The sequence below is a fragment of the Melitaea cinxia genome, chromosome 15, assembly GCF_905220565.1.
Source record: "Melitaea cinxia chromosome 15, ilMelCinx1.1, whole genome shotgun sequence".
Classification (NCBI taxonomy): Eukaryota; Metazoa; Arthropoda; class Insecta; order Lepidoptera; family Nymphalidae; genus Melitaea; species Melitaea cinxia.
The window spans coordinates 6,756,014-6,773,467 of NC_059408.1; the positions used below are offsets into that span (position 1 = coordinate 6,756,014).

Below are 17,454 nucleotides of genomic sequence, written 5' to 3' on the forward strand. Positions count from 1 at the left end.
TATAATATCCGACTCTTATGTTTTTAGCGCCTGTTAATTTTCTATTTCTTCGAGTATTCGATAACCTAAAGCTTAAAACACTTCATAATTTTAAGAATATTGTAGTAATATTAAGTATTTGAAGTAATGTATAAAATATGTTGACAAAGAAATATTCTCCGTTTCCTTAATAAATACGTCTAATGTTTCCAGCTATTATATAATATATCTATCTACATATATCAACTAAGTAGACTAGTGTTGGTGTAGAAAAATGACGTCGTATTTTCAGAATAAATATTAAATTCTGGATATATATATAAATATTGCACATTCATGTGCAATATTTTACAAATACAAGACAGTTAAATTCTGCAAAATATTTTAGTAGATTTTCAGTAGTAGCTCATGTAATTTACTGCTACTGTCAAAATCTCTTTGCTATTTGTTATGTTTAATATCATCAACATAATAAGTGCAAAATTGAACTAGTTTGTTACGTCAGATTGAGCGTAGATACTACTTTCTAGGATCTGATAGTGACCGTTACTTAACACATACATCCAGTAAGCCACGTATGCACACCACCACCAATCTATTTCTGCACTAGGGTTATGACTTTCAACAACATATTGCCATAACAATGCTGCACGACAGTTATTGATATCAATTAACAACAGTAAAATGACAAAATTGTACTGGGTATAGTTTTACGTAGGGAGTACTGATAACATACATAGCACAAACAGCCAATCCACGACAATAGCTGTGTATATTGTCTCTAAATTTGTTTGTAATCTATAATATAAAAATGAGTCGCTGAATGTGTTGCTAAGCGCAAAACTCGAGAACGGTTGGACCGATTTCGCTAATTCGTTTTTTAAAATATTCCTTGAAGTACGAGGATGGTTCTTACGGAGAGAAAAATTCAAAAAAAAATTTACTTTTCATGAAAAAGTCTAAAAACAACACTTTTCTATACTCCCATACAAAAGATTTGTGATAATACTTAAAAGTCAATTTGAACTTTAATACCATACGATAAAGTTTGTGTTAGGCGATACGAAGTTCGCCGGGTCAGCTAGTATTGAATATTTATCATGGAGAGAAATCGAAACAACGAACTCCAAGAGCAAAATTAATGATGATAAGTCATTACTCTGTATATACATACACACAGTATACACATACATACACATACACATAGTATATAACAGGGTTTAGAAAAACTATAAAAGAAACATACACAAAGGAAAGTTAAACTAAATATCGGCTGTAAAAACTTCTTTAGTCGTTTAGAAACAAACTCATTGGTTAGTTTAAAATAAACCACAAAGCGCCGTGTTACACTTTTTTCGGTGTCATGAAAAGGTAGATTTTAATATTTAATGTCTAGTACTAACTTTTTATTATAAATAAAGTAAATAAAAATAACTTTTCTATTTTGTTTTTTCTATTTAGTCTTAAAATACCGTTTTTGATACGAGTTTTGTTTTTTTTTTCTACCTTAAGCTTGATTTTTAGCTCGAGCAATTGAGTGTATAGTGTTATACTTTAAAATCCATAAAAATGTAATCATTCTTTAGATATTTCTGTGCCTACTTTATTACAGATGCTTAACAGAAAAAAATAAAACATATTATTTGAAGTTTTAAATGATACGATGAAGCGTTCATTGTGTAGATATGTCATTTTGTGTGTTATATATGGGTGTACAGCATGCTTTCAATTGTATTCGTGCTTTGCTCTCGTAAATGAAAGTGTAATGTGGCTATTAAACCTTTCTTCAAAAATCACTCTGTCAAATCCAAAAGCTAGTAAGCTGAACAAAAAGTTCTACAGATTCATCATGTTATATTTATTTATTTGTATAACACACATCAAACAACCGGTTCTCTGGTGTAATGGTGGTTTGCGGGTTCGATTCCCGTTTTGGGATGGATATTTGTATTTATAAATATTTCTTTCCGATTTGGATGTCTCTCCCTGTGGCTCTCTTCACCGTGCCTTGGAGAGCACGTTAAGCTGTCGGTCTCGGTTGTTATCATAAATACCTGATAACGATCGTTAGTCATAGTAGGGAATATATCCGCTAACCCATAGCTAAGCACCGTAGTGGATTAAGCTCCGATCCTTTAATACATGGAGAAAGAAGACTATGCCCAGCAGTGTGATGTTACAGGCTGAATCGTATTTATATATCTACAGATGTATTACTGATTACAATATTGCTTTCGTTCCTAAAATTGATTTCCATATTAGTTCCATTGCAAATGCCATTATTATTCTTACATTCTATTCGCATATCACAGAAAGTGTCAGTATTTACAATACAATTACAACAGCTTTAAAAGTGGAAAATACGATAACAAATAAGATTTGTTCGTCGCACTGAAAAGAAATTAATTTACGTGCAGGCTTTTATTTAGGATGAAGAAGGCTTGCCGTTGCTCAGGAAATGAAGTTATCTCGAACTCAACCGTTTCCTCAGGAAAATACTACATAAAGGAATATTTATAGTAAACCTAGTATTTGCATAGCTTATTAGACCTTATTCACTAAATAAAAAACTTATATATAACTAGCTGACCCGACAGACGTTGTCCTAACTATGAATATCGAATTCGAATTGGTATAATTAATTAATAATAATAATAAAAAAAGTGTTTAACATTCTCTTTGAAGATATTTGTATCATCCATTCTGTTAATTTTATGTCAAACGTCATAATGTTACATTAAAAAAATTTATTTTGTCCAAAGCGCTAAGCTTAGATTAGAAATAATTTTATATGATGGTTAAGTATTCTTAAACTTTCTAATTTTCCGCGCAATTTTCTTATTTTTTTCTTTCATAAGAACCGATTAGCGAAATCGGTCCAGCCGTTCACCTGTGATGGAGTGACCAAAGGAAATAGGTATTTATTTTTATGTATATAGATGTATATAATTATGAAACTATTATGAACTATTCATTAAAAATTGTGTTTCGTCGCCAAAAAAAAGCGATTTCAATTACATCGATAAGTAATACAACAAAGAAAAAATAATACGCATACGCATACACAAGTAAATACGCAGTATAAGTCAAAAAATAATTGTCAGATTTAAATTAAATTTTAGTGGGACAACATGAAAAGTACCACTTTTGGATTAAAAAAAGGATCATCAAAATCGGTCCACCCAGTAAAAAATTCTGAGGTAACGTAAAAAAATAGGTCTAATTGAGAACCTCCTCCTTTTTTTAGAAATCGGTTAAAAACATTATATGATTACATTTAATGAAGCTTGTTAGAAACTTTTTTACTTTGTAAATATTTTTAGTCTTGAAAATTAAATACAGTTTTTTTAACCCTACTAGATCTTATCTAATCCGACTTTTCCTTGTCAAATAATATTTCAAGAAATAAAATGAAGTCCCAAAATAATTTGTGAAATAAACACGAAAGCCTTTTAGCCTTCGTATTTTCATTATTTATAGTTCATAATTTTAAACAAAAGAGTTAAAAAAAAATGAAATATATCTTATAATGTACGCTGCAATGCAATAGTAGGAAACATGAATTTTTACATGCCTGATAAATGAACACAAGCTTGCAACTGAAAGTGTGACTAGTTTCGTGTGACCTAAATATCGAAAGAAATACTCTTTTACAAAAAATACGTTGCCGCATAAAACTCGGTTATAATTTGCAAAGCTAAATGCATTTACTTTTTTTATTTAACTTTCTTTTAAATCCTTATTAATCGGATTTTCTTTCAGATTTTTTATGAAACTTCGCGCTGGTGAAGTCATGTTTCAAATACGTATAAGTTAATATTAAATGTTATGTTTACAAATGGTTGGTTTTATTTTCTGAGTGATTGTTATTGGTACCATATTTAGTATTATGCATGCTCATGTAAATAATAATACGATTAACAATAACCTTGAATTCCTATTCAACATGACAAGTTTTGGCTATGTCAATAATTCAATAAATACTTATTAAAAAAACTAAATGTTTTGGTGTTACAAAATATTCGGGATAAAAACTGACACATTATAAAGGAATACAAAACAGAGATACAGTTTAAGTAGATTTTATTAAACGAATCAACAAGACAAAATATTCCTGGCTAAAATCCACTAAAACTATTTCGATTAAGAAGGTCCATAGTTCCGCATCGAACGCTTCGAGGTTCATGTCAAACGCATTCTTTTATCAGTAGGCACTATCTATTCTGTCTTCGAAGTAATAGGAATGCCAACGCAATACAACATAAACAAATAAACTTGTACGTGTAAGAGAATGTATTTGAAAAGTAATGAAAAATCTGTTACGGTTGCTTGTTTATTTGCAGACTGCTAAAAAGAAAATAAATTCGTATATGACATATTTTTTAAATATTATTTAGAGACACAATAGCCACAGGCTCTTAGTTACTCGTGCGCTTTTTTGTTCATTGTGCCATTGTGCATATTATTTAAATCAGCATTCCTAAGACTATATACGACATAGTTAAAGAGAGATCGAATATACCTAGTAATTTCTTTTAACGGCTATCCCTATAATGTCATTGGCATGCATTGAAAAAGTTGCAATAACTCGGTATTACCGAGTGTCGGGTACGTGCGGTCTGTGCGATGCAAATTAGTGAACACTGTTATGTCAACGTCAACACAACGAATAATAAAACTCCCGTAATACGTCCGAAACGTTTACGAAAAAGAAATGAATATTTTTAGTACAATGTGTTTACAGAAATATGACAATAATAATTATATATTTCACTATGAATAGTAATATTATAAAATAATATTAGTATTCATAGTGAAATATTTAGTATCAAAATACTTACTTGAAACAAGGTTTCACCGCACCTTAAGGTTATCAGAGTCAGATGATACTGAGATAAGGCAGAGTAACCACCAGTTTAAGATCTGAAAATCAAGTGTTCTACTATTATAACAAAGGTTCACCTCAGTTCTGACGACTAAAAACACAGGACAAATTTTTTATATCGAATAAAAAGAAGGCACTATTTTTCTTTAATTTATAAGTTATTAATAATAATAACCAGCTATACCCGTGCGAATATTTAGCACTTAATAAGTATAATAATTATAACTTTACAGAATTACAAAAAAGAATTTACATGCGAGTTGATTTAAAATTTTTAAAAAAATTACTGACTGTCTGTGTGGCTACGGCACTAAAGAATTTAGCCACCCCCTCTCTTCCTGTGGGTGTCGTAAGAGGCGACTAAGGGATAACAAGGTTCCACAACCACCTTGGAACTTAAGAAGCCGACCAATGGCGGGATAACCATCCAACTGCTGGCTTTGAAATACACAGGCCGAAGACGGGCAGCAGCGTCTTCGGTGCGACAAAGCCAGTACTGCGGTCACCAACCCGCCTGCCCAGCGTGGTGACTATGGGCAAAACACACGAGTTCACGTTATTTTTGGCGTAAACTTGTGGAGGCCTATGTCCAGCAGTCGACTGTATAGGCTGTAATGAATGAATATAATTTTAATAAATAATTAATTTATAAAAATAAAAGCAATAATAATTTTTGTTGTTGTTGATGCCGGTAGAGCAAGCAATTATCTATAAAATGATATATAGTTTATGTGGAGCAATTGTGAAGTTTTTTCTAAAAAGGGAGGCAAATATCTTATAACCTTACCGTATTAATATATATGATAATCAGTTGAAGTATTACTATTCTATCAGAGTCAATAATGATTGGCAAAACTGGTCGATTTAGTAATCAATACTAAAAAGATGCTTTGAAAAAATTATGTAAATTTGCGTGAGCCTGAGCAGTGTTACTGGACATTACCTGGACGCATAGAATGTAGTAATAATCAGTAAGATTTTCAAACTCTAAACATTAATAAATCAGTGTCTTATTCGCAAAGGGTGTGATTTAGGGGTCTAGAAACACACAAAACATAAGCACCTTGTACAAGCAACCTTATAGAAGATCACGAAGCTAAATAATACATAACTCAAGTAGTGTTGTATTTCTGTGATGAGAAAGGTATCTAGAGTTCCTAGACATGGTCGGGGTAAGGTCAGCAACGCCCTTGCGATACTTCTGGTGTTGCAGGTGTCCATGGTAACCATTTACCATCAGGTGGGCTATACGCTTGTTTGCCAATCTAGTAAAAAATAAAAGTACCATCAATTAGGACACACCAGCTAGTTAAACATTGCACCAACGCTTAATGTTTCAAAGTATACCCACTACAAAACATTTTCATTTAGATCAAATAAAGATTAAAAAGTGCTACCATTATAATCAACAAAGTTTTATTGAGTTTAAGTGTTTCCACGTGGATTTAACTATGATACGAAGTACAGAGGAAAAATGAAGAAATATTGCACCATAAGCTGTCTTTTCATATAAAGTAGCGCTTTGAAACTAATAAAAGTTAAGCGATGTCATTTATAGCGATTATATGGTAAAACATTATGGTGGCATGTAATTCTCTTTTTTATTTTTAACTTTGATATAAAAGATTTTTGATAGTTCTGTGCGACTTTCTTAATATAGACTACATTAAATAAAAATGATCTCTGATCTGAAATGATGTCTTTAGTTTCATATTCTCAATTTTAAATACTTGAATTTTAAATAGACGTTATTGTATTTGCCTAACTGAAATAGTGTTTTCGAAGTATGATGTGACGAATGAAGATATCTAATTTAAAAAGTTTCTGATTACTATGTCTCGTGACGTGTTATACAAAAGTAATAATAATTATATACTAAACATTTTTAATCTTATTGTGTAATTCCTAATGTGTGGATACACAAAAAAAAAATAACATGTATTATATACTACTTACGCTTACGCTACGCTTTAGCCTGTAATATCCCACTGCTGGGCATAGGCCTCTTGCCTATGTAGGAGAAGGATCAAAGCTTAATCCACACGCTGCTCCAATGCAGGTTGCCTGATCTATGTCGCCACATACGGACTAAAAACGGACGTATCCTACATCGCGATATTAAAGTTATCCGAGCGATTACTCATATGTACAAGAACCCGACAACAACCGTCGGGGCAGTAGCCCACCAGATGCAACACCCGTCTGGTCGGAGAATCCTCTCTATTTCATGGTAGATGAGGAACTTTACACCCTCTCAACCAAAACCCATCAAACGCTATAGAAATGTGACACTTACGGAAGTGGCGTAATATCAGTCACACGACTGTATAATATGACGTTTGTAAAACTAAAATATTACTAGTAAACTTTTTTAAATCTAATATATAAAATTCTCGTGTCACAGTTTTCGTTGCCATACTTCTCCGAAACGGCTTGACCGATTTTGATGAAATTTTTTGTGCTTATCCGGTATCTATGAGAATCGGCCAACATCTAACAGGTTTTTCATCCCCCTAAATGTTAGGGGTAGTCCACCCCTAAATTTTTATTTTTTATTTTTTATACAAAATTTTTAATTTCTATTTTTTTATGATACAACATTAAAAAATACATACAACCCTAAATTTTTAACCCTCTACCTTCAACCCTTATTTTTAATAGCCTTTAGCGGCAAGACAACGATTGCCGGGTCAGCTAGTTATTTATGTAATTTTATACTGTCGATAAAAATAAATAAAGACACGATTTTTTTTATTTCACTGTAAATAGTTTGAATTGTTATTATTATCATTTTGTTTGATTTATTTTATTTTACGGTATTTGTTATTATCTAAAATACTAAATTTCCTAAATACTTTTATGTACTTTATTAAAAACCAATCAACAAAATTACAAAAAATCAAGAACTAGAAAATATATATAAAATTCAACATTTTTTTTTTTGAAATTGTGTTGTTTCTATACTATCCGAAGAAACTTCGTTCCTACATGTCCAAAAGAGTATAATAATAAAATACGGAGCTGGTATCCCATGACACCACATAATTTTTTATTGTTATATTTGATTTTTCATGTCTTTTACTGTGTTTTGGAAGATTGATTTATTTTTAATTTATATGGGGTCATTCAAGTATTACGTAAGCATAACTTTAGTAACTTTAGTCAGCAAACCCCTACCCTTCTCCCCTATGCTTACATTTAACATTGGTATGTGCATTTTTAAATCTGCTCTGATTTCTTTATGGTTATTCAAATAGATGGATGGTTGAATTCCTATATCAATCCATTACTCTCTACTTCCTTCGAATCCCCTTCCCTATAGTATTCCCATTGTCACGGATCTGGGTCTTAAAAAAGGAGATTCTGATATAAAGTTCAAATTTCAAGTAATTCTTCATCAGAATTGGTCATATGATAATATGATCTTATATATACTGATGCATTAAAACTTTCCCCGTCCAGCTGTTAGTGCTGCCTGCAGAATTCAACTAACGATAGATAAAGATAATTTAGTATTAAAAAGCTTTTATTCATTTTCAGAGATACGTGAAAAGTAATAAATACTACCTATCCATACAAAAGTAAAAAAACAAAAATCTAGACTGTTTATTTACATCTTTTCCTGTACGTCAACCCGTTTATCTGTAATCCGAGAAACATAAAGGAGATAAATAAGGCGATCTCTATCTGTGATCTTGTTTACTAGCGATAGAATCTTGGCACAAATCTTACAGGGTATACTAAAAATTGTGCTTTCTACAACGGTTTATCTATAATTATAACTTTTCATATCACATTTATTTGTAATCCGTGTTTTGTTTCTCAATCTATATATTTATTTTATTTATTTTTTTAGGCAATGCAAAAGCGTTATGATACAATAGTATATTACAATGTAAAGTATGAATATAGCCGAATTAGGATCACACTGATATGAACAAATTAATTATTATGAAATACATAACTATACCATATAAAAATGCATCCCTATTTCCCTTGGAATCTTAAATGCTACTTCACGGATTCCAATCGTTCTTTTTTTAAACTTTTCTACCATTTAGTAAACTACAGAATAAAAATTTAAGGTCGTGCACAGAAAATAAAAATAATAAAAAAACTACTACTATTTAAAACCCATCCATTTGACAGAATTTTTAGCTATGTGTATTATATGCTTTCAATTTTCACTTTTTATTTAATTTGAATAGTTAAATGTAAGAACATTACTACTAATAATAGTTAACCTATCAACTAAAAATAGTTACCCTAGTAGTTTTTATGTAGGGTGTTTTAATAAAATTGCTCTACGAAAAAGCTCCGGTTATACGGTAATCTCACCCTAAAAGTTATACATGTATTGTATTATCTTCTTTCCCTATATAAGAACGATATGTTATAAATAATATAAGCATAAAGACAAAAAGTTACATAACATATATAATGGTAAAATTTGGATGTAGTAACTTATTTAATAAACATCCAAAACCGAAATTTGTCGAAACAAAATTTTGTGGTAGAAACGGGAAGAAGCGGAAGCCAAAACTGAAACCACAAATTACTTAATCGTTACTATGTGACTGAAACTGGGATCGTTCAGTAATGGAAATGGAGTTTTGTATACAAATACAATGTTTACAAGAAGTTAATACTCCTTTAGAACTATTTTTATATTTTACATTATAAAAATAAACACAGATGATGTTATTATGACGATGTCGATAAAAAAAAATATTTGACCTTTTTTAATATTAAATTTTTTATATAACTCCTAGACCACGTAACAATAAAATACTACCCATTGCCTGTGATTTTGTTCACGTTCACGCTGTTTCAGAAGCTTAAAGAAGTCCATTTAAATACGTTATAATTTCTATTACCTGACTACTAATAAACATGAACTAAATACATCGTTACGAGCTAGATTCTAGCTGCAAACGTCTGGTTATATTCAATATGCTTATTAGTGAGTAAATATTTATAAATAATTGTGTAAAATACCAAAGTGAATATGAATGTTTGTTTTTTTTTCTAATTTCATTAAATTAATTTAGTTATCTATATTTATAAAAGTAAATAGTCGAAATGTATACGCATGACTTCAGAACGACTAAGCCAAATTGGTGATTCCTTTTATCATTGTTGTCAGGAAAAGCTTTGTAGAGAAAAATAACGGTACAAAGTTCACTAGGTCAGTTAGTAATCTATAACTATTTACATTTAATCAATTACTTTGTAAAAAATTGTACGGGATTGTTCTTAGTCATGAATTTTTATAGAGTCTATGACGCTCCATAAACTTAGTACACCTGCCGTTAAGGCTTGTCAATAGTCGTATACTCCTCATATAACCGGTTAAGATTAAGGTAATGTCATCAACAATGTCTTATCCACGTCTGCGTTTCTCGGAAAAGGTATCTTAACTTTTTACGTACTTACGTAACTGTGGACGCATACCTTTTTTTTACGTGGGCAAAATCCATCATGGTTACCCTCCGGCACAGGGGCGCCAGAGGGTTATGTCAGATTCCTACTGACTAAAAAACCAGAGGCGCGATGGGGTCGCGCTAGCATTCGCCACCTCGCCCCGGCGGTAGGCCTGGACGAAATCTCTGGGCCCCGGCACAATGGTAGGGGTGGCCTCGCTCACAAAAAGGCCACCCCGTAGACATGTGGGATCGTGTCGTCCGGCCGGCCAAAGTCCCCCGACTATCGGCTGGCGACCCCACTATTACGAAGGGGCGAGGAGGTGGGCAAACCGTCTCCTTCTTGTTCGTCTGCGCCGGAGTGGGTCAGCGGAGACTTCATTCTGTGGACGCATACCTACGCTAGCTACACTATGTCGCCCTTTGTGCGATTTATGTACGAGTATGTTTACACAACTGACATAAAAACTATTTCACAATATATGTTATTGATAGTTTTCAAATTTACAGTTAAGTTAGCCTAATAATTTTAACCCTTGCATTTTTTTAATATTAATCACCTTATAGTGAACTAAATATTTCTATTTCATTTCGTTAGGGTTGATACGTAAAAAATAGTACAAATAATCTATAATGACTCTTATGCTATGAAAGACACGAGTTTAATCTGATCGTTGTTCATTATAAACCGATTAAAAAAATCCTTGTGTGTAGGAAAGCCTGTCACATCACACAACAGATGGGGGAGCGTTCAATACTCGACGTCACCGCGTCTTTAGTCTAATAACATCATGATTGTAATATTATAACGATATATTATACTAATTTAATTAAATTATATGCATAGTTGTACTCGTATTATTAAAAAGTATCGCAATAAACTAACGACAAAAATTATTTTTCTATGTACCAATTTGATTTGTTTAAATAAATTATAAACGGGGGTAATCCACCTCAATTTACAATATGTCAGTAGGTATCTCTTCGGTTAAGGAAAATCAGTGGTTAATAAATAGAAGGAATAGCGCCAAGGAAATTGATTTCCGCGACCTGATTCCAAGTAAAGCGAAACATCTTAAATAGTAGCATCGCATTGCTTGAAAATGTCAAGTTATTTTATAATTTAATATGTCACATTTTAAATACAAGCCATATGATTCATTCTCAGCTAATAACAATAGCTTTTGTATCCGATTTATCGGATTTGGAAGAGTTAGTTGTCTTTTACAATTCGAATTTGATACAATGTCGCTGATATTTACTAGTTTCATTATTTAAATCCAGTTTAAAGCTTATAGTCTAGTCGACAAGTTGAAAATGGTCGAAAAGAGTTCTCTCTTTTAATTTAACTCAAAAAATTATGTGTGATAGCTCATTAAATTCGGAATGACGCATAGAAAAATGTTGTAAAAGCGTTGTACATGAAAAATAGCAAAAGTTATAAACATAAAAAACGAAATAAAATCGAATAGAAAATCGATTATAAAGTTGATTAGAAAATCAACTGGAAATCGATTGGAAAATCGAATAGAAAATCGAATATAAAATTGATTATAAAATCTTCTTTTTCTTTGTTTGAACGAAATCTTAAGAATTACTGCTGCGAACTGAAGGCATTTTTATATGTTGGATAGTTCATATACCGAAGAAGGCTATATAATAACTTAGGAAGTTTTCCTCAAATTAACGCGAGTAAAACCGCGTTGCAAAGGTAGTCTAGAATAAATACAGTAAGACACGCTACAAGTTGAAACGTGTAAACTGGCGCCTTTGTGTGGAAAAAATAGACGAGTATTTCTCTCACTTTGAATAATGAGTTTTGTACCACAAAGAGGTACAACCTATACCTACGTTATATCTGAACTAGTAATTATTTATTGCTTTTCTTGCTATTGGCAAAAACCTTAGGTTTTTTTACCTGACTACGGAAAAGCCATATATGTATGTATGTATGTATGTTCACCTTTTCCCACATATCTCCCAAACTGCTTGTCATATTTAGACGAATGAGATATCATTAGAAGTTCCTTAATTGTCCGCTGGTTACAGGCATTGTATTAAATGTACCGCCCTCTATATGACGTAAAGTGCTGTACTAACACATATTTTGTCGTAGTCAGGTTTTTTCTTGTTTTACACATTCATGATAAGTCCGATGTGTTGCAGTGGTAACATAAATAAACCTTATAGACCTTATTGCTAAAATACCGATCTCTTCCAGACAACCTTTGGGCAAAGGAAATGAAGAGAATGAAGCGGAAAGAAGGTGTACCAGTGATATACAAATATTAAATAAACCTAATGGTAAAGAAAATTATAAATTTTTTTTCGAGCTCTTAACGTTTAAACAATAATTGTGTTTGCTCGCAAACGAAAAAAAAACCGACTTCAATTACATCGAAGAGTAATACAACGTAGATCGACGAAAAAATAGTAATACTTTGTTCGTATTCCATATAACGCGACATTATAAAATTGTAGAATTATATAATGTTCTACTGTTATTTCTAACATTTTGTTAGCGATTGTAGGCAGAAATTTCATAAAAGGCCCGTCGTCGATTCGCGCGAAGCGCTGACATCGCTTATTACGGCGGGTTTTTTAGTTGAAGCGGATTTATATTGAATTACGGTTTATGTCTTTTTTATTAAAAATATGTAATGTTCATGTTTTCACACAGCTCCGATGCACGACTGGAGTTTACCCCTTCAGATCAACTGTCTAAATAGGCACAAAAAGGCTTACTAGTCTAAGAAATATATTATTACTATATCAAATTGTAAATAAATGAATGCAATAACGCCATCTATCGGAACCTAATTGCGTTATTAGAAAACGTCTGAACGCCATCTCTAACAAGGTCATTCGTTCAGTAGATTTTACTGTTCAATTTTTTCATTCCGGGGCCTTAAATGAAAATCGATTCTTAAGGAGAAAACTCCAAAAACAGTCAAGTAAATACGCCATATCAGATATAGCTCAAAAAGTTCGAGTCAAATCTCAATTATATTTAAATGGGACCACATGACAAGCACCACCTATCGATTAAAAAAAGAATCATCGATATCGGTCCACCCAGTAAAATAGTAATGAGGTTAATATAACGTTAGTCGACGTAAAATAGCCAAGTAAATACCCAGTATTAGCGATAACTCAAAAATTAAAAGCTCAAATATATTTATAACGAATAAACTGCTACTCTCTACTCTAGTGGAATATTGTAATTTGATCGATAGTGAACGAAGTAATTTCATTACATTTTGATAGATGGCGTTGTGGCAAAGTATTGAACATGACCACAGTCGTCTTAACATCGTCATGTAAATACGTGTCATCAAAGATTACTCAAAAATTGCTCATTATATCTCAATCATATTTAAAACGGACGACATGACAAGTATTAGCTTTTGATTTATACAAAAAAGATCAAAATCAGTGCACCCAGTAAAAAGATATAACGTATAATACAACGTAGGGTGACGAAAAAACCGTCAAGTAAATACGCAATATTAGATATAACTCACAAATTACGAATCAAATCTCAATTAAATTTGAATGGGACCACGTGACGAATAGTAGCTTTTAATTTATATAAAAAACGTCAAAATCGGTGCACCCAGTAAAAAGTTATGAGGTATAATACAACGTAAGGTGACGAAAATAATGTCAAGTAAATACGCGTTATCAAAGATTAATCAAAAAGTAGTTATCAGATCTCGATAAAATTTATATGTGACCACATGATAAACATCAGCTTTCGATTAAAGTAAAAATTATCAAAATCGATACACCCAGTAAAAAGTTATTGCGGATTTTCAAGAGTTTCTCTCGATTTCTCTGGGATCCCATCATCAGATCCTGGTTTCCTTATCATGGTACCAAACTAGGGATATCCCCTTTCCAACAAAAAAAGAATTATCAAAATCGGTACACCCAGTAGAAAGTTATGTGGTATAATACAACGTAGGTCGACGAAAAAAGCGTCAAGTAAAAACGCATTATTAGATATAATTCGAAAAGTAGTTGTTAGATCTCAAATAAATTTAAATGGGACCAATCGGCACACACCACCTTTCGATTAAAACAAAATTTGTCGAAATCGGTCTACCTGGTCAAAAGTTCTGATGTAACATACATAAAAAAAAAAAAAAAAAAAAAAAAAAAATACAGTCGAATTGAGAACCTCCTCCTTTTTTGGAAGTCGGTTAAAAAGTAGTTGAACCGATGCTTAAAGAAAACTTTTAATACAATAAACTTGATGAATGAAACTACCATAAACTAAAATACAATTTACGAATAATATTAAATAGAACTTCGCGCGAGGAATAATAATAATAATAATCACCATTAAAAGATACAAACAAAAGTAGTATAATTAGAGGAAGATGTACAAAGGCGGTCTTATCGCTAAAAGAGCGATTTCTTCCAGACAATCTTTGGGTATAGGACAGCGCATAGAAAAGCGGTTAGGAAGTGTACAAATAATTGTTATAGAAATTAGAATACATCACAATAGATTATAAAATTATACATACATATGCTTACACACTTAAAATATGTAACAAATAATATTTTTCTATGAAAATATGTATATACAACGAAATTGTAACCTACTTCGTGTTGCGGTTTGTAATGAATCTACTTGCGACATTTTTAGTTCGTATCCGCCTTATATATTTTTTGAATAATATTTATTTTAAGTAATTTTTTTAAAGTAATATTTGTCCAAATTTTGTTTATGAAACGTTCACTTCGATAGTACCTAACTCGTTTTTTTTTTTCCTTTGTATACACAATTTTTCAAACAAATCCGACTCGATATCGACAATTCTGTAATGAAATTTAAAACTTAATTTTATTTCTATAACGCAAAACGCGCAGTTGTTTCAGTAATAAAGTCTGTTTATTTTGGATCGATATTGACTGTATTTTTCTTGTCCATAGTTCACATTGTTCTGAGTAAGCCTCTCTGTTTGTGTTAAGTTCAAAATGCCTTCGGTGGAACGCTTTGATGTATGTAGATATAACAACGTCCATAGTACAGAGTAAATACTAAATACCTTGAAGACCGAAAATCGCTCGTGACATGTAGATCGCAATCGTTTAAGTCTTTGCGTGATTGACAGGATAATTAAAGATGAAAATTTATCTTATGAAATGAATAAATTTTTCCATTTCAGATTTTGTTGATCTTAGATATACATTTAAAGTTTAAAATACAACTTTATTTTTTTATTTTATTTTAAAATGTATTAAGCTATTATTAAGAGTTAATTTGACACTATGAAGCAATTTCAGTACCACGTATTAATATTACGCAATATTAGTTGGATATCCTACTAATGAGGAATTCTTTCTAAATATTATAACCCTATTATTGAGCGTTAGTGGTAAACTACATAAAAATATAACTGTACTACAATAACACAATAAAGAGTAATAATATTGGCTTAAAACTCTCAATACATTTTTGAACCGAATCAGCCTGTCCTAGTACTTGGTGGATCTCTCTTTTCTTATAGAAAAATATTAAAGCTAACGTATGTGTAACCTGTGTACCTGTGTAATGATGAACCGTGGCTTTATGTTTATGGCACTCTGAAGTAAAAGCCTCGAAGGACCTAAAGCCTAAATATGTAATTTATATATAAAAAATTTGTGTGTATCAAGTCCGACATGCTACTGGATGATTAGAGTTTTGTTCAGTTCACAGATTTATAAAATAAAAAGTAGCCTAAGTTACATTTTACTACATATGCATTTAGTAAAAGTGGTTATTTTAATATTACAAACAGATAATTTTATTTATTTGTATAGATAAATCAATCTTCTCGAAAGAGACGTTGCGCGGTAAAATGTCAATCTTAGGGCAGGTCTCAACGACACTTTTTCGCAAGATTTTACACCCTAAATTTTTTCCATACCGCGGGCCTTATTTCGTCTCTAAAGGAGTAAAATAAAGAAAAAAAAAAAACCAATTCGCGTTATTTATTTATTGATAAGACTGACATGTATATATTTTTTTTCTTTTATATATAGCAGATATACTATACAGTAAGTTAAATGCAACATTCGCTTCCGGATAATCCATCATTTTCAGTCGCTCCAATTTCACATTACTGAATCCAATTTAACTATTTTCGACGTGACGTCTAACCGCATCACTAGCTAATTTACTGACTGTTTGACTACTGATTAGTCATAGTGAGACAAATGGACTGTCGATATAGTTGATTTGAGACTGCTTTAACATTTAGCGACCTATGTTTGAGTATTTGTTTTTTATTATCAATGAATCACTAGAACCTATTACAAGTCCCTACAATGGTTATTGGGTTTTCTTAATTGTTTACTGTTGCAAAATACCACCCTAGCAAACATACCTAAACTTTAGCAGAAGTGACAAATGGATAAACGTTGGCTTCGAAAACTTGTTTGGAACAGTGCCCGACTCCTAAAGTTGTTTCCAATGCCGTGACGGCTTCATGAATGTACCTTTTAAACTGTTCCCATTGTCCTGTTCTGTACCTATATTTCAATAGAAGAAGATTGAAGCTTAATTCGTTACTTCACTTCGGCTTAGCAGAATTACATGTCTTAGAAAATCTCTAACTATACAACAATAACCTTTTCTCTCCGTAAATTTCAAAGCCGCTGAAAAGTAGATAAATCGATATAACTTTAGAGTAATTGATTTAGGAGATGTAATTGTATATTCATCGCTTCAAATTTAAAATAAAATAAAAAAAAGTAAATTTAAAAATGATTAGCATCATTTTTATTTGAATTCTGGCAATTTTTTTTATTAAGCTTTATAAAAGAGGGTATAATTTCGTAATTTCAAATCATAAGATCGTCATTATTTTATGTTAGTCTTAATAGTTGGCAATATGGCCCCAAAATTGTTTCAAATTAAAAGCAAAGTCGAAAAAATATGTTTCAATAATAGCGTTATATATGAATGATGGAATAAATAAAATACAATTTAATTCAAACCTAGCACGGTACACTGTATTATCCTTGAGGACAAATTAAAGAAGAACGAAATTTAATTATTTTCGAACATCAAAAGTAACAAACATTAAATTGTGATATTTTTATTAATTTTTTTAAATGAAGTGGCCTAAAATGTTATACATGTCATGCAAATTAAATATTTTGTCATTC

At 31.4% G+C, this 17,454-nt stretch overlaps 1 long non-coding RNA gene across 1 annotated transcript; it reads left to right on the top strand.

Annotated features, from left to right (window-relative positions):
* The first annotated feature begins 2,128 nt into the window (after positions 1 to 2,128).
* On the top strand, positions 2,129 to 3,818 carry LOC123660461. Its single transcript, XR_006744199.1, has 2 exons — positions 2,129 to 2,896; positions 3,742 to 3,818. It is a non-coding gene; the product is annotated as an uncharacterized LOC123660461 (long non-coding RNA).
* The last annotated feature ends 13,636 nt before the right edge of the window (positions 3,819 to 17,454 follow it).